Here is a 19991-nt window from a genome sequence, read left to right as displayed (position 1 = left end):
TAGTGACAATCTTCATACTTTAGAAGAGGTTCTCAGATTACTCTATCACCATAATATGAAACATAAATGAAGTAAGTTTGTTCAGTCAGAAGTTGTTTAACTCAGTTTCTGATAGATTGCAACTCAGCAGGGATGTAGTCAAATCTATTGTAAAGACAAAAGGATGATAAACTTTGGCAGTTTTCTGACCCTTTCTTGGGTATTCATTGCTTTCAACTCATTTTGTTTTGTCAGAAGCCCACAACAAATGTTCTTATCAATTCAAATTCACACATGGAATGGATTGAGGTTCACCTCAAGGATTCATGCTTTTGCACAACTTATGATTGAGGATCTGAAATCAATTCTCATGACTTGAAGATTTGGTGTCAATTAGTGGACCACAATTTGGGCTATATCTGCTTGAAGAAGGGCAAAATCAAATGGCTACAAATTCTTCCATGCCATCTTTGTGTACTGGTGCAATTAAATGCATTGAAGGAACCAAAGTTTTTTTTCAGCTTTCTTGAATCTAGTCATGCATCACTGGTCTGCAAATTTTCCCTTCCGATAGAGTACAGCCCAGCACATCACTACAGCCTTCACACTACCAGAGCTGCTGATGCATTGCAGACTGAATGCATTTTCTTTTATTTTGGGAAAGGTGCTGGTGGACAGGATTTGCAACAAAAGTATGGCTAACACGAGGGTGCATAGTTTTAAGGTGCCTGGAAATAAGTACCATGGGGATGTCAAGGGTAAGTTTTTCTCTCAGAGTTGTGGGTGTGTGGAATGCACTGCTGGTGGTGGTGGAAGTGGATACAATAGGGTCTTTTAAGAGCTTCTTAGATAGGTACATGGAGCTTAGAAAGTTAGACGGCTATGCACTAGTGAAACGCTAGGCAGTTTCTAGAGTAGGTTACATGGTCAACACAACATCGTGGGCCAAAGGGCCTGTAATGTGCTGCAGAGGTCTATATTCTATGTTCAATGTTCATGATTCATCTACCTACAACACAATGGGAATAGGCAAAAAGAAGCAGTTGGTGCAACAGGGGAAAGTAGGATTACGAAGGCTGATAAACAAGCACAACATGAAGAACTATGGTATGTGAGACACAGTACAATACTACCATTATAAATGATACCTCATGTAAATTGGCAGAAAAGTCAGGGGCACACATTGACCAGATAATTATAGTAAGATGTATCAGGTGATATTCAAGAAACATGAAGTCGAGCTTATTACTCCAAAACTTATTACTGACAAGAAGGCCCAATGAGACAATATCACTGCTCAAGAAATAACTACATCAGAGACATAGAGATAGTTAGCAAAGTCCCAACACTGAAGAAAGGCAGAGAATAAGAGGTCAGTTATTTAAAACAGAGTTGAGGAAGAGCTTCTTCTCCCAGAGAGTTGTGGAGGTGTGGAATGCACTGCCTCGGAAGACGGTGGAGGCCAATTCTCTGGATGCTTTCAAGAAGGAGCTGGATAGATATCTGATGGATAGGGGAATCAAGGGATATGGGGACAAGGCAGGGACTGGGTATTGATAGTGAATGATCAGCCATGATCTCAGAATGGCGGTGCAGACTCGAGGGGCCGAATGGTCTACTTCTGCACCTATTGTCTATTGTCTATTGTCTATTGACTGAGTTATCACTTTGCTTTTGCACATCCGGGAAATAGGACAGTGGTGTAGTGCCTTTCTGTATGCAAAGACACAAGTAATCCTTTGTCTTTGTGTTATAATGGCATTATGAAATGTGAGTCATCAGTTCAAGTAGTTATTGTTGTTAAACATAAATTAGATAAAAAAGCACAATTCTTATTCTCCTTCACCTTAAGTACTCAGCAGCTTGACAAGGGTATTACATGCACTCCCTTCTAACCCTGTGCTAATAGTTGGTTGTTGATATACAAAATCAGAAATATTAACTTAAGTTTCTACAACATCTACAACATCTTCGACTGAGAAAAAAATCCTATAGCGTATCACCAGAAAGCACATAACAAATAAACGATGCCGTGGGAGCATATAAGGGAGTATGGGGATAGTTGACTTGATAGATGATAAAAAATATGGGATTCAAGGAGGGAGGAGGGGAGAGAATTTCAGAGGTAAAGTCTTGAGAGCTGAAGACATAGCAGCTTATGGTGGAGGAATTATACTTGGGATCAACAAGGGGTAAGATTTGGAAGAGTGCAGATACCTTTCAAAATTTATAGATCAGAGATATAGGCCCTTGTGTCAAATGTGATACCTTTCTACATTTCTTTCACTTGCCCGTATTAAGTCCGCATTGTTCCACTCACTTCCTGTCTATTGGACAAGGAAGGACCATGTTGCTCAGAGGAAGCATGAAAGTGAGGAGAGTACTGTTCTGTCTACAAAGTGTTTGTAGGCAAAAGATCTGAGAAAGTTTATGATATGTAAATTAGGCGGATACTTGGGAAATGTGGTTTGGTTTTAAGTTGGGAAGAAAGTTCAAGGAGGTTCAGGAAATTTGCAAACATTTTGCTTTTGTGAGTATGAAGAATCAGATTCTACTCTGCATGCATTAAAGATATTGCATGAACTTCAAGTGGGAATTAAAAGCTGCTTGTAGAAGTCGATTCAAAGACCAAAGCCGATGCAAAAAAGGAGTCAATGGAGACTTGAAAACAGATTTATCAGATGATGTTGTGGATGGGGAAACTAAGAGGAGAGATCAGATCATAAAGGGAGTAATAGAAGGATAAATAGGAGAATACTCCAGTAAACTAAATGCACCTTCCCGAGATCAAGATACACGTCCTATAAAGAAGGAAGGCAAGATAAAGAAAGACAAGAAGTTGGAAAAGAAGGTGTCTAGAGGTGTCAGAATCACTTTCTACAGTCTCAGAGTCAATTCCTATAACCACCATGGAGGATGCTTCAGAACCTGAGATTATTTCACAGCTCCAAGTCTCACCTGCCAAGCAGACAGATCCCCCATGTCAGGAAAGATGTTAACCCACCAGAGTAAGAAAGCCTCCACTGTATTTAAATCTTCAGGCCTCAGAGAGACTATTTAAAATTTTCTATGCTGTGAAGGTCTACATACGGTAGTTATGTTATATAATATACTGTGTATATTGTTGAGGTGCATTCTCTATTGAGCTGGGGTTTATAGCAAAGCAGGATGGAGGGTTGTGTATTTAATATTCAAGTAATCTTGTATATAACTTGGTTGATTAAGCATTCTTGTTCATATAAACAATTCATTACGAGTTATAGGTATAGATACGTGAATTGCATACGTCATCACACTACCACAATATACATGCATGCCTGACTTAAAGTAAACTCAAAGTTGGACTCACATTTCAGACTCCCGTGTCTTCCTTTGAATTGGCTTAACGTTTTGAAGTTACAAAACATAACACTTCTGACCTGAGAAAGGAAATTCTGACTATCCTATGCATGTCCTTTATAACTTAATAAACTTCTCCACTCCGCTTCCTATGTTCAGTGAGAATAAACCCCGCCTATCCAGTCACCATTTAACTCCTCCCTTCCATCCTGGTGGATCTCTGCTACAGCATCCGTTGCCACCACATCCTTCCAGAAGTTTGTGACCAGAAATGTACACAATATTCTAAGTGCAGCAATGTTTTTATATAACAGCAACGTGTCAGCCCAATTTTACTACTCAGTACCTTGACCTATGGAGGCAAACATATCAAATGACTTTTTCATTGTCCAATCCACCCACTTTGCCACTTTCAGTGAGATATGAACTTCCACTCCAAGGTCAATGCTCCCAAGGTTCCTGCCATTTGTTCTATAACTTGACTACTCTAGATTACATTCCATCTGCTACCACTCCACTTAACTTTTTGGCTGATCTGTGTCACACTCTATCTTTAAGCAATCTCCTTTGCTGTCTATGACTCCTTTTTTGTGGTCTGCCAACTTACTTTTCTAATTCTTATCCAAGTCAGCCATCCAGCATCATTTGGGTAATCTCTTCTTGTCCAGTGGAACAGTTTAATAATGGGGAACTCGGCAGGTCATGCAACATCTACGTGTGGCGAGGGATAAACACCCAATATTTTGAAATCAGATGCTTCATCGGAACTGGAAAGGAAGGCGTTAGAAGCCAGAATAAGATGATGGAGGGAGGGGAAGGAGTACAAGCTGGCAGGTGATAAGTGAAACCAGATGAGGGAAAAGGTGGGTGAGTGGGGGTGGGTAGTGGAGATGAAGTAAGAAGGGCTGAAGAAGAAGGAATCATATGGCCATTTGAATTCCTTGCTCACCAGCAAGATTTGGCCACCTGACTTCCCATTCAAAAGATAAGCAGTAAATCCACTAGAACTATAAGGTTATGTATCTTTATAAGTGCAAATGCCTTAGAAGTTTTCTTGAATTTTCAATGAATAAACTGTGATTAAGTCATTGGTAGTTGACAAGGATTTCTTAGGCATGACTTCAACATTTGGAGACTGCCCTGAAAAGCATTCCTTCTTATGGACTGGGTAGCTGAGGAATTATTACTGAGTCAGTCACTGAGTATCCTGAACCAAACATTATTTTAAAATCTTCAAGTTAATATCTGAATCACGAGCTCAGGACCTTGCCCAGATTTACCTGGGCTGGACAGAGAAGCTAATAAGCTGACCATCTGAATCCTGAAAGCAATACTAAGAGGAATATTGGATTCCGACAGCGCAGAGTTAGGCCCTGACCAAGGGAAGCTTTGCCAGCCTTTAAGTGACGGCATGACCGGAGGTGGAGTCCCACCTACTGCTAAAGCTGAAACTAGAATTTAAAGTTTTTAAGAAGTCTCTGATGTAACTAATTTTAATAATAATTTTTAAATATTTAAAGTAAGAAATAAAACGCTATAAAAGAAATTCAGAATCAACGTTATTATCACTGACACACACAAAAAGAAGAGCAAAATAGTGAAGTACTACTCAATCCAGAAATCTGACATTAAAAAAATAACAGAAGACTTAAAAGCAAAGAGAAAAATAAATAACTTCTCTTTCCCCCCTCATTCTCAGGCTGGGAATCAGATGAAAGGGGACTTGTGCCAGGCTGTCTTGAGATGTGGATTCCTTTAGCTCTGCCAACAGGCTGCACGTGGAGTTCCATCATGGAGCACAGTGTTCGATGGCTAGTCTTCTTGTTCCTTCAGACCACTGGCTACAGTACCTGACATTCCCTTTTTTTTGAGAAATGACAATTAACACTATACAAAGTGGTTTGTTTAGTTTACCATCTTTGGAGAAGAAATTTTTCCTTTACGTTTCTGGAGTTTTCATGCATCTTCTTCGCCTTACACTGCGGCATTTGGCACAGACTATTAAAGCAAATCTCTTAGCATCTCAGATATTTAAAAGAAGCTTGCTGCACTGTGCTCCGAATACTCATTCTTTAGTATAGGATTTGCTTTTGTTTGAGACTGCTTTAATTTACGCATTTCAAAGCAGTGAGCAGTCTCTGAATGTCTGATCATCATCCGCAGATTCTCAGAGGTACGTCATGAGGACTGAGCTCTGAGGCCCAGTATGAAAGCCTGGGGCTTTCTTGCTGACCCTGGTTCAGGGCCCAAAGCAGCTTATATCAATTCCCATCAGCCTTAAATAAAGATAAAATTGGGCGAATCAGTTGTTGATGATGAACTGCACAGTTAGTACAGGGAGCTGGTTGGATGTGCAGGGAAAGGAGTGCACCTTTAGCCAAGTGCCCATCAAAAATTCTGAATGCAAGAGAAAGACCCAGAATGCTGAGGGCATCCATGAGATTATGCTGGCGTAGTTTTAACTCAAAGCTATTGAAATGGAGACTCTTTTTGTTAACATGTGCTTGAAATTTCAACTCTAATCAGTACCAGAGCCACATGTGCTATGAAGTATGTGTAATATACTATTATACTTACTGTATAAAATTGAAAATCTGGCCTGCACTACGGACTATTACGTATATTGTTCATCTGTGTATTGTTAACCCTGACAACTGGATTGCAGTTTGAACCTTTTTCTCATTTGCAGTTAGAAAGGGGCAAATGGTTTATCTTTGACTTTGAGGGATTGCCTTGCTCATCAACATTTCTCTGCAGAAAGATCAGTCTATATTGCTGGAGATGTGATTTGCTTTTAATTGACTGTAACACACAAATTATGGACTTGAGCTACATTGAATGATAAGTTCTTCCATTAATATTGTGTGTTTAATGAATCTGAACACATCTGTAAGCTTCCCAGTTATGCCTTTTGTGACAGTGTCTGAAACACTGAACTCACTTGAGCTGAACTCTGGGGTTAATAGTAACTCTGTGAATTCTCCCAGCACCTGTTAATGTCATCTGTTTATTTGTCTACCTGCACTGCACTTTCTTGGTTGAAAACTATTTTCTGCACTCTTTATATTTTTAACTACATTAATGTACTTATGTTTAGAATAAGATGCAAAAATCATTTATGACAATATTACCAGGACTTGACGACCTGAGTTATGGGGAAGCACTGGCCAGGTTGGGTCTTTATTCCTTGAAAAGTAGGTGAATGAGCAGCAACCTTACAGAAATGTTTAACCTTATAAGAGGTGTAGATAAAGTGGATGGTGGCAGTCTTTTCTCCAGTGGAGGGGAAGTCCAAAATAAAGGGACATTAGTTTATGGTGGGAGGGAAAAGAATTAAAAGTCTTGCAAGGCAACTTTTTCCAGTGGTGAATATATTGAATGAGCTGCAGAGGAAGTAGTTGAAGTGGGTACAATAGTATCCATTAATAAGCACATAGAGGGATGGGGCTTAGAGGGATATGGACTGAATGCAAGAAATTGGCGTGAGCTGGCTAGGCACCGTGGCTGGCATGGACTGATTGGGCTGAAGGGCCTGTACCCCTGCTGTATTTCTCTATAATAAGTCTGATGGCATGCAAACAAAGGCTTTTCACTGTATCCCGTTACACATAAAAATAATAAACCAATTCCAATTCCTTCATGACGATGTTTGCTCTACAATTATATATTTAAATGTATTACAAATGAAGGATAGCATTTTGCATTTAAGTTCCTCAGATTTAAAAGGGAGACATGCAAGCTGGATTGCATGGTAGCAAAATTGTCCTGAGCTGGGGGTGGGAGTGCACTCCCGGGGCTTATATTTTTGCAGAGCCAGGTGGCTCTGCTTGCTGAGCTCTGCTGGCCTGCGGTGATGTACCTTCGGTGACATTGAAGGGCCAGATCAAGTCTTACCCACTAACCCCGCTGGAAACCTTTATTTAAAAGAAAGTCAACAATTAATTTTTAAAAGGCAAAACCAAAATTGGTCCACCTCTGCATTGTTAAAGATGAAGTAAACCATAATAAAAGATCTACCCCTAACCCATTCTGTCATTTCCATAGGCTGACAGACCCCATTCCAATGGACCGGAGGCTCTAAAGCCGGGTCTACCCTAACACTCAATCTGAGAACGCAAGTGCTGGCAGAACCTTGGCATGCTTCTGTAGTGCTGTTAGACCTCACGAGGAGTTCGGAAGTGGAGTATAACCAGGAAACCATGGGCTGAGAGATCCCAGAATTGATCCACATTCACTGAATTCCCAATGAACCTTGGAAAATTCAAGATTCAAGCTTACATCAAAGTATACAATGAAATGTGCCATTGGTGTTAACAACAAGCACACCCGAGGGAGTACTAGGGTAGTCTGCAAGTGTCATCATACATTCTGGTGCCAACATCGCATGCCCACAGTGCCTGGCAGGACAACGCAGAACATAATAAGCAACAAAGCAACAAAAGCCAAAACAAGCTCTGTTCCTCATACCCACTCAAACTTATATACAGTGCTTCAACCCTAGGTCAGGTCTCCACCCTCCAGTGTCCAGTGGTCATGGACTTGGGCCCACAGGCACCTGGCTTCAACCTCCCCAGTGGACTTACAGATTCACAGACTTAGGTCCAGTTCAATGAAGACTTGGGTGCTGGTGCAACTTTGCATGTTGGTACATACCTATAAATGGCAACAAGGAAATTAGGATATAAAAGCCATTCTTAATGACAACCAGTTTTTATGCAGTGTTTGTCAATAATAACAATGTTTTTCTATAGTGCCTTGGACAACAACTTGTATTTATATAGTGTCTTTTAATAACAAGAGCTTTTACCTAATATGATGCCTTTAAGAACAGAAATTATATGCATGAACTAGCTTTAACAACAATTTGCATTTAAACGGAATCTGAAAATAACTACTTATATTTAAGGAGTGCCAGTCACTACTAAAACAATTTGTATTTTATACAAGGCCTTTCACAAGAACTGTAAAGATTTGCATTTAAATAATGCCTCTTAAAGCAACAATTTCTATTTGTATAGTATTTATTTAGTTATTTGTACACTGTATATACTTCTTTGCATACAGTTCTAATGCAGGGTCTTGCCTGAAATGTCAACTATTTATTCCTCTCCATAGATGCTACCTGACCTGCTGAGGTCCTCCAGCATTTTGTGTGTGTTACTCTGGATTTCCAGCATCTGCAGAATCTCTTGTGTTTTTCACTAAGGAGAAGTGATCAGATTTGGCAATGATGAGGAATCAGGATTGTTAAAGATTTCTTTGAGAATAGTGAGATCACAGATGGATTTGAGGACAAGGAAATGAATTTTATTGAGGACAAGGAAATGAATTTTAAAATCAAGGCAGAATAACATGCAAAACTTCATAAAATGGGATTAATGCAGGATTAGTATAAAATGGATGGTTGATGTTTAGTGCAAACTTAGTGAGATGAAGGGCCTATTTCTGAGTTGTATCTCTCTATGACTCTATCTCGAAGTGCTTCACTGCTGGGTGTGCAAACAAATTTGACAACTAGTTTGGCATGTCCAGTGTCGAGACACAGAGAGTGATGATGTGGTTGCAGTTTGATACGTGATGCACAGGAGTATATTTCTAGCAGTTCTGCTGCTTTGGTAAGAGCAGTCTCTTTTGCAGTGCCAGCCTTGCCAAACTGGATCTCAATAAGGTTAGGCGTTTGACTGACATGGAGGATCCAAAGTTTAACAATGGGAAGGTTTCCCATCTACTTTTTTTTAACAAAAGGATCAATGATTTGTAGATTTAGGGTTTGCAACAGGGAGACTGTTTCGTCCTTGAGTACTCAGCATAGTTTATGAAGTCTACAGGGAATAATGTGGCATTGTTTCCTAACCTCCAAGTATCAGCCATTTCTGTTGTATCCAGAAAGGATATCTTTCATATTTTCTTATGATTTAGAAAGAAGCGATTCACTCCATTGGGTCCATGCCAGCTCCAGAGCCACAGCACTAGTCCCTATTCTGCTACATACTTCTCTGTAACCTATTCTCTTTCTCATGCTCATTAATTCCAGCTCGATTTCCTTATTATAGACTTACATGAGATGCAATGTACAGCAACTAATAGCCTACCAATCAGCTTGCCTTTAGTTTGTGGAAGGAAATCAGAGTACCTGAGAAGGCCCTCCCAGTCACAAGGAAACTCCTCTCGGACAGGTAGCACCAGATGCCAGAATCGAACTCGGTGCTCTGGAGTTGTTAAACATAACACTACCTGATGAGTCCCTGTGGTTCCCATTGCTGCGTCTCCTGTAGCCACTTCTGCTCAGTGAGAATAAGGTGAGGGATCACATGAAAAAGAGGAGAAGAGGACTCCCAGCAGGATGTTCCAGAAGCTGGTTTGTTAAATGAACCCCAGCAATGATCAATATGCAAGGAGAAATCGCTTTTCCCAGGAGGCGCTGATGGAAAATACCACAGACTGCAGTCATAGCTGTAGCTGCAGAGCTGGGCCAGAAGGGGGCATTGAAAACAATGATAGGCTGGAGTTTCTGAGCCTCCAAGACTTCCAAGGTATCATCAAGATTACAAAATTCCTGAATTCTATTCCTGGGAATTATTCCCTTTTCCCTTTGGCACAGAGCGGCTGGATACATGGGTTTAGTGGATAGCACATGTGCCAACAATCACCGATCAGAGTTTGCTTCACGCTGCTGCCTGTCAGAAGTTTGTACGCTCTCTCAGTGACTGCATGGGTGTTCCGGCTTTCTCCTGCATTCCCAAGGCATACAGCTAAGGGTTATTGCGTTGTGTGCGTGTCATGTCGGTGCTGGAAGTCTGGCAACACTTGTGGGCTGCTCAGCACCATCCTTATTGATCTGCATTGATGCAAATGATGCATTTGCATGTTTCGAGGGACATGTGACAAATAAAGCTGATCTGGATTTGCCAGGAAGTGAGGGCCTCCCGATGGGACAGGGTGCCACTCACTGCACTGGCATTGCGTTGAGGCCCCATATGCAATACTGAGATGCTCCACAACTGCACGTGATTGTAGTAGAGTTATAGAGCTATACAGCATGGAACAGTCTCTTCAGTCCAACTCGTCCATGTTGACAAATTTACTCATGTTGAGCTCATCCCATTTGTCTGTGGTTTAACCAGAACACTCTAAACTTCTCCTAACCAAATATCTTTTACCTGTCCAAATATTTTTTAAAATGTTATAATTGTACCTGACTCTACCACTTCCTCTGGCAGTTCATTCCATATACCCACCACCCTCTGTCTGGGAAAAGTTACCCCATAATTTCCTTTATAATCTCTCTCCACTCACTTTAAACCTGTGCTCCCTAGTTTTGGACTTCCCACTATCCTGGGGAATAGACTTCGTATAATTGAATTGAATTGACTTTATTACCTACATCCTTTATATACATGAGGAGTAAAAATCCTTACATTACGTCTCTGTCTAAATGTGCAATGTGCAATTTATACTAATTTATTATAAATATTATGTACAGCAATATAACATAGAAACATAGTTGTGTCATCATGAATTAAGCAGTCTGGGGGCCTGGTGGAAGAAGCTGTCCTAGAGCCTGCTGGTCCTGGCTTTTATGCTGTGATATCGTTTCCCGGATGGTAGCAGCTGGAAAAGTTTGTGGCTGGGGTGACTTGGGTCCCCAATGATCCTTCAGGCCCTTTTTACACACCTGTCCTGGTAAATGTCTTGCATAGTGGGAAGTTCACATCTACAGATGTGCTGGGCTGTCCGCACCACTCTCTGCAGAGTCCTGCGACAGAACAAGTACAGTTCCCATACCAGGCAGTGATGCAGCCAGTCAGGATGCTCTTAATTGTGCCCCTGTAGAAAGTTATTGGGATTTAGGGGCCCATATCAAATTTCTTCAACCGCCTGAGGTGAAATAAGCACTGTTGTGCCTTTTTCACTACACAGCTGGTGCGTACAGACCATATGAGATCCTTGGTGATGTTTATACCGAGGAACTTAAAGCTGTTCACCCTCTCAATGCCAGATCCATTGATGTAATGGGGGTTAGCCTGTCTCCATTCCTCCTGTAGTCCACAACCAGCTCCTTTGTTTTTGCGACGTTGAGGGAGAAGTTGTTTTCTTGATACCACTGTGTCAGGGTGATGACTTCCCTGTACGCTGCCTCATTATTATTCATCTCAACTCATTCACCTTACCTATGGCCCTCATGCTTTTATAACCTTTATTACTCTCAGCCTCCTAAGCTCTAGGGGGAAAAGTCCTAGCCTCTCCAGTTTCCTTTTTAACCCAAATTCTTCAGTGCTGGCGATATCCTTGTAAATCTTTCTTTTGAATCTCTTCTGCTTCAATGACATCCTTCCTATAGTAGGGTGGCAAGAACTGTACACATTATTTTAAAATCCAGCTGGTCTACGACCTCTTTCAGGAGATCACGGCACTGTGATCACATCACACTCCGCATACACACTTACTGGCCGTAATCTTTTTATACAGAGAAAACCCACTCTTCATTGCAGATCAAATGGTGGCCACAGGGGGACAGTTCCTGGCTGTCAATTGCAATTCATAGCCCACACATTGGAGGAAAAGAATTGTAAAACCTTTTCAAAAATAGTTCACCAAGTTCATTTCCAGTATGAAGGGCTTTCCATTGCCAAGTAAGCTTATTAGAAGAATGAGAGGTCATCTTATTGAAATACACAAATTTTTTCAGCACTTGAAAGGGCAGATGTTGTGATGTCTAGAATCAAGGGTCACAGCTGCAAAGAAATTCGACAAAAAGGTGTGAAGATTATCTTCATCTAAAGTGTAATGGAATTATGGATTTGTCTCTCATGATGTCCGTTCAGTCTCATTCAGAGAATACTTTCAAGAGAGAGAGATCTTCAGATATTTGGTTATTAAAGGAATCAGGGGATGATATTTTAGTTTATGAATATGGCTTTGATTAAAAGATCAGATGTAATGTTACTGGATGTGGAGCAGGCACAAAGGTGCAAGTGCACAATACTAGTTCTATGTATTTTTTTCTTATTTCATAGAAAGAACATATGATGATGTATCTTTTACACCCCTTTGCTTTTATTTTTCTGTCTATATCTGCCTTAAAGTTGTCCAGAAGCTCAGCTGTTTTTACCGTCTTTTGAGCAAGAAAATTCTCCTACCGAGGAAAAGAACATTTTCTGTCATCTTTGTCTTACTTTTAAAAATAGTCTTCTTTAGTTCTTAATTCTCTCATAATCAGAAGCATCCTTTCTGCGTCCATTCTGTCAATACCCCTTAGGCTCTTATCTCTTTCCATCAAATCCTCTGGCCTCTCTTTTTAATTTTTGCAGATACAAATCCAGCCTGTGCAAAATTTCTTCATTAGATAACCTACTCACTGTAAGTATTCATCTAGTCACTAGAGGTCTGTTAGTACTGAAACTTTCACACTTATACAAAGACTTTATTGTAGATACCAATGGGCAAGATCAGTCAAAAATTATAAAATACCAATACCATTTCATGTATTACATAACAATACAAATATGACTTTCTACTCACAGTGACATGTTTCACCTGCACTGTTACAACAATTTTACAGCTTTGTCCATTGTCCGAGTGAATGGTGTTATGTACTTCTCATCCTGTAAAACCTTCCCCTTTGAACTTTGCTGGTAACCTAATTGGTCATCTAAACTAAAAATACATTTTTATACAAAATAATCCCATTTTAATTTTAGTGGTTAACTACAGTTTTAATTGATAATCATGTTGGGCATAATCAAGGCATAAAGATATTGTGTAAATATTTTATGCTGTAAACATGTTCCAAAACAGTAATAAATGCATAAAATGAGAGGTGGAGATATGTCAAGGTGTTGCTTTAACTTCTCAGTAAATGTAAATTCATGAGCAGAGAGATCTGATAGCTGCCACAAAAAGAATTTCATTGAAAATCATTGGTGTGTGAATTAACTGAAGTTTTAGAAAGGTATTTGTGCATGTTTTATGGAGTATTCCATTTATGCTGGATGGCTGAATGAAACAAGGTATAAGTTTGCACTTGTTTTGCTATTAGTCCATCTTGTTAATATGGAACCAACTGAAATTCCTTTTTTTATGTTTTCTATTTTTTGTTTAGGACTTTTTCTTCTCCTACATGTATTCTCTGGTTGAGTGGTGTCACAGCAAAAACCTTGCATTCAACATCAATAAGACCAAGGAATTGATGGTAGACTTCAGGAAAGAGATGTTGAGGGAGCATCCATCAGTCCTCATTGAGGGATCAGCAATGAAAAGGCAGAGCCATTTCAATCTCCTGAGTGTCAACATCTCTAAAGATCTATTTCATATGATCATGGCCGATTCATTTCTCTCTCAATCCCTTTCTCTTGCCTTCATCCTATAATCTTTCATGCCCTGACTTACCAAGAATCTATCAACCTCTGCCTTAAATACACCCAATGACCTGGTCTCCACAACCTTTTTGTGGCAAAGAATTCCACAGATTCACCATCCACAGCTAAAGAAATTCCTCCTCCAATCCATTCTAAATGCATGCACCTCTTCTGAATTGAGCCCTTTGGTTCTAGACTCCCCCACTACAGGAAACATCCTCTACACATCCCCTGTATCTTGGCCATTCAATATTTGACAGGTTTCAATGAGATGCCCCCTCATTCTTCTAAGTTCCAGGGAGTACAGGACCGGAGCCATCAAACACTCCTCATATGATGAGCCTTTCATTCCTGGAATCATTTACATCTATCTCCCTTGAACCCTCTACGAAGCCAGTTCATTCTTTCTAAGATAAGGGGCCCAAAACTGCTCACAATACTCCAAATGGGGCCTTACTCAGAATTCCATCCTTGTTTTTATATTCTAGTCTTCTCGAAATGAATGCCAACATTACATTTGCTTTCCAGACCACCTGCAAGTTAACCTTTAGGGAATCGTTCTTGAAGGCTCCCAAATACCTTTGCACCTCAGTGTTCAAATTATCTTCCTGTTTAGAAAATAGTCAGCTTTTGTTCCTTCTGTCAAAGTGCATGATCATACATTTCCTGACACTGTATTCCATCTGCCACTTCTTTGCCCAGTCTCTGAATCAGTCTCAGTCCTTCTGCAGACTCCCTGCTTTCTCAACACCTCTTGCCCATCCACCTACTTCTGTATCATCCACAAACTTGGCCACAAAGCCATCAATTCTGTCATCTAAATTACTGGCATACAACGGGAAATGAAGTGGACCCAACACACACCCCTGCAGAACACCAGTAGTCACCAGCAGCCTATCAGAAATGGCTCTCTTTATTCCCACTCTTTACCTCCTGCCAATCAGCTAATGTTCTATCCATGCTAGTATATTTCCTGTAATACCAAGGGCTATTGTCTTGCTTAGCAGCTTCAGGTGTGGCACATTGTCAAAAGCCTTCTGAAAATCCAAGTACACAACATCGACAGATACTCCATTGTCTACTCTGCTTTTTATTTCCTCAACAAATTCCTAAAGATTTGTCAGTTAAAATTTTCCCTTAAGGAAACTATGCTGACTTTGGCCTATTTTACCACGTGTCTCCAAGTACCCTGAAACCTCATCCTTTACAATTGACTCTAGCATCTTCCCAACCACAGAGGTCAGGTTAACTGGCCTATAATTTTCTTTCTTCTGCTGCCCTACCTTTCTGAAGCGTGGAGTGACATTGTAATTTTCCAGTCCTCCAGAACCATGCCAAAATCTATCGACTCTTGAAAGATCATTACTAATGCTTCAACAGTCTCTTCAGCTACTACTTTCAGAACCCTGCGGTGTAGTCTATCTTAGCCAGGTGACTTATCTACTTCCAGACATTTCAGCTTCCCAAGCACCTTCTCCCTACTAATTGCACTCACTTCAGACCCTGACACTTTCGAACTTTCGGCATACTGCTAGTGTATTTTCACAGTAAAGACTGATACAAAATACTTATTCAATTTAACCCCCATTCCTTGTCTCCCAGTACTGCTTCTCTCAGTGTTATCTTCCAGTGGTTTGATATCTACTTTTGCCTCTCTTTTACTTTTCATATATTTGAAATAAGTTTTGGGATCCTCTTTGATATATTGGTTAGCTTACATTCATATTTCATCTCCCTCCTTATGGCTTTTTCTTAGCCATCTTGTAGGCATTCTACAAAATTTTCTCTCTTGGGATCTAATATGCAGGTAGATTGGGATTTCCAAATCTACCTGCATATTAAAATCCCCTATGACGATCGTAACTTGACCTTTTGACATGCATGTTCTATCTCCTATTGTAATTTGTAGCCCGCATACTGGCTTCTCTTTGGAGGCCCATATATACCTCCAATCAAAGTCATTTTACCCTTGTATTTCCTTAACTCTGCCTACAATGTTTCTACATTTTCTTATCCTATGTCACCTCTTTCTAAAGATTTGATTTCATTTGTTACCAACAGAGCCACGCCATCCCCTCTACCCACCTGCCTGCCCATTTGATACAATGTGTATCCTTGAATGTTAAGCTCCCAACTAAAGTCTTCCTTTAGCTATGACTCAGCGATCCCTACAAAGTCATACCTATCAATCTCTAACTGCACTACAAGATCATCTACCTTATTCCGTATAGTGTGTGCATTCAGATACAACATTGTCAGTCCTGTATTTGTCACCCTTTGCAATTTTTTCTCCCTGTTATATTGCAACATCTCACTGACTGCTATTTTGCCCTATCATTTGCCTGTCCTTAATCACAGTCCCACTACACACAGCCTTTGCTTGTATACCAGCTGCCCCATCCTCAACTATCACTCAGTTTCCCACCCCTTCCCCACTGCCATAAGAGATAAACCCTCTAAAACAGATGTAGCAAATCTGCCCTTCAGGATATTGGACTCCTAGAGTTCAGGTGTAACCCGTCCCTTTTGTACAGGTCACATATTCCCCAGAGGGGATCCCAATGACCCACAAATCTGAATCCCTGCCGCCTGCACCAGTTCCTCTGCCGCACCTTTATCTGGGTACAGGGAGCAATCTAGAGATTACTACCCTGGCAGTCCTGCTTTTCAGCTTTCACATATCACCCTAAATTTTCTCTTCAGGTCTTCCTCCCTTTTCCTACCTATGTCATTGGTGCCAGTATGTACCAATACTTCTGCCTGCTCAACTTTCCCCTTTCAAATGTAATGGACCCGATTCAAGATGTTCATAATTCTGGCATCTGGGAGGCAACATACCATCAGGGTGTCTCTATCATGTTCACAGAACCTTGCGTCTACTCCTCTAACTATGCAATCCTCTCTCGCTACTGCACTCCTCTTCTCCCCCTTTCCCTTCTGAGCCATTGTGCCAGAGACCTGGTCACTGCGGCTTCCCCTGGTAGGTCATCTGCCCAACAGTATCCAAAGCTGTATACTTATTATTGAGGGGAATGGCCACTGATGTACTCTGCATTGGCTGCCTATTTCCTTTCCCTCTCCGGACAGTCACCCAGCTAACTGACTCCTGCAACTTGGTGGTCACTACATTCCTCTATCACCTCCTCAGTTTCCCGTATGAGCCGAAAGTCATTGAGGTGCTGCTCCAATTGCATAACACATTCTCTCAGGAGCTGTAGCTCAGTGCACCTGGTGTAGACGTGATAATCCAGGAAGCTGGAGGTCTCTAGAATTTCTGCATCTCCCACAAAGAACACAACACACTCCCTGGAGTCATCCCCACTGCCCTAGCAATTTACTAACTGATGAAGAATGAAGAAGATGAAATTTACCAGATTCGTACTTTGGCCAACTCCGAAGCCTGATGAGCCAAAGCCTCTCTAGTCGGACACTGGGACATAGTGATGCAATTACAAAGAAGGCACGGCAATGGTCATATTTCATTAGGAGATTGAGGAGACAAGTAGATTTCTACAGATGTACCATGGAGAGCATTCTAACTGGTTGCATCAGCATCTGGTATGGAAGGGCCACTGCAGAGGATCGGAAAAAGCTGCAGAAAGTGGCAAGCTCATCCTGTTCCTTCATGGCACTAGCCTCCCAGCATCAAGGACACCTCAGAAAGGCTGCATCCATCATTAAGGGCCCTCCCCTCTCCCCATCACCCAGGACATGCTTTCTTCTCATTGCTACCGTCAAGGAAAAGCTACACAAGCCTGACGATACATACTCGACATTTAATAGCAGCTTCTTTGCCTCTACTATCAGATATCTGAAGAGACAATAAAGCTATGCATACTACCTCACTATTTTGTTTAATTCTCCTTTTGCACTGCCTATTTAATTTATTTTTATATTTTTTCTTATCATTATTTATAGTTTTTATTATGTATTGCACTGTACTGCTGTCTCAAAACAGCAAATTTCTTGAAAATTGCCAATGATATTAAATCTGATTCTGATTCTCTGAAATACTTCTGATCAAACCTATTTATGGACTCCTCACATTGATGACCTCTACTGCAATTCCATTTCTTTTCAGTGGGTTTGTTGGACTCAGAAGGAATCAGCAAGTTGTTATTAGAAACAGACTCAACATAGACACACTGCGGAAAAGTAAGACACAATTTACGTGGGAACAATGCAAAAGCTTAAAAGATGATATAAATCAACAATAGGAAGGATAAAGAAGGAGGTGGTAACTGTTCAAAGGAGAGATAATAAGAGAGTGTATGGGGGTTGTGAACTCACCGGAAGATGCCAACTGATTTCTGATAGGAAGAGGGCATTTAGTTTTCTTTGCTCTGATATCTTTGTTTGCTTATATATAGTATCACTAAACAAGAATGCACCCTCAGCTCTTAAACCACTTTTCTTTGTATACGAATTTCGAACACTGAAAGCAAATTTCTTTTGCTGACTGTAAGCAAAATAAGGTTGTAGTTCATTACTTATTCAAAATTTTTGTGTACCATCAAACAAAAACATTCATTCAAGATATTGCCTTAAATTCTCTGTAAATATAGTGCCGTGAGCAGAGAGATCTGACACACAGAATTTCATTGAAAATCATTGGTGTGTGATAAATTCCAACGCTTGTTAAGAATTATTGTCCTCCAAAGCAAATATTTTAATAATGTTCCACAACAACATCAGGATTTCTATCACTTGAATTCGAAGAAGAAAGGAAGCATAACTCACACAAATCTACACTTAGTGGCCACTTTATTAGGTACCCGAGTGTATGCTTGTGCTCTTCTGCGGGTGTAGCTCATCCACTTCAAGTTTCAACGTGTTGTGCATTCAGAGCTGCTCTTCTATATGCATGTAGTTTTTTGAGTTATTGTTATCCTCCTGTCAGCTTGAACCAATTTGGCCCATTCTCCTCTGACCTCTCTTTTCACCCACAGAACTGCTGCTCACAATATTTTTTGTTTTTTTTGCACCATTTCCTGTAAACTCTAGAGACCGTTGTGATTAGGCGGGCAGCAATTTCTGAGATACTCAAATCACCCCATCCAGCACCAACAATCAATCCACGGTCAAGGTTGCCTAGATCACGTTTCTTTCCAATTCTGATGTTTGGTCTGAAGAACAACTGAAGCTCTTGAACACCTCTGCATGCTTTTATGCACTGCGAAGCTGTCACACAACTGGCTGATCAAATATTTGCATTAGCGAGCAGGTGTACGTGTGTACTTAATAAAGTGGCTACTGAATATACGCACATGATTTAAAAAAGAATCAACTGATATTTCTGGCATTTGTAAATGCAAAGACCAATTCACACAATGTAGGAATTTGAGGAAAACTCAATCCAAATCTTATTTATATTTGTAAGGATGAGCTGAGACATTACTGTGCCAGGCTGTAAAATGTGATTTATGCAGCTGATTGAGTTGTTGTCACACAAAATCATTTACAGATTTTAAATATTTCTTCCATGTCATAAAGTAGAATATAGATGTTACTTTTTTATGAGGGTATTGCGTGTAGAACATTACTTAAGTTATGGTCAACCTACATTTTCCCAGTGGAATACTAGGAGATTTTTGATCTAATCTCATCATTATGTGTGATGTCATTTGGAGCCAATGCAATGATTTTCATTTCAATGAGCTGGAAGTATTCGCTGTAGGGAGAAAGGCAAGTAGCTTTGTAAAATGTGCTTATTTAAGTTGGTTTGATTTGCTAGCTTGAATGGTTGTGTAGCATGGAAATACAGAATGTGCTGGGTGTGTGAGGTAGACAGGTCTGACTTACCATCCCAACACTCGACTTACCACAGAGTTCAAGAATGTCCATTAATAAACAGTATTAAGTGGAGAGGTCAGAGGCCCTAGGCTTAATAACAAGTATAGCTTGTGTGCCTACTGCATCCTCATTAATTTGATTGATGAACTTGAGTAAAATAAAAGGTGAATCGAAATGATTTTTGTTTTAACATAGAAACATACAAATCTACAGTGCTTTACAGGCCCTTCAGCCCACAATGTACTGTTGACCAGGTAACCTGCTCTAGAAGCTGCTTAGAATTTGCCTTCTGCATAATCCTTTATTTTTCTTTGCTCCATGTACCTTAAAAGACCCTACTGTATCCACCTCTATCACCTTCACTGGCAGTGCATTCCACACACCCACCTCTGTGTGAAAAATTTACCTCTGACACTCCTCTTCTACATACTTCCAAGCATCTTAAAACGATGCTACCTTGTGTTAGCTATTTCTGCCCTGAGAAACAGCCTCTGGGTCTCCACATGATCAGTGCCTGTCATC

This window comes from Hypanus sabinus, chromosome 12 (genome assembly GCF_030144855.1).
Source record: "Hypanus sabinus isolate sHypSab1 chromosome 12, sHypSab1.hap1, whole genome shotgun sequence".
NCBI lineage: Eukaryota > Metazoa > Chordata > Chondrichthyes > Myliobatiformes > Dasyatidae > Hypanus > Hypanus sabinus.
This window is presented reverse-complemented; position numbering follows the sequence as displayed.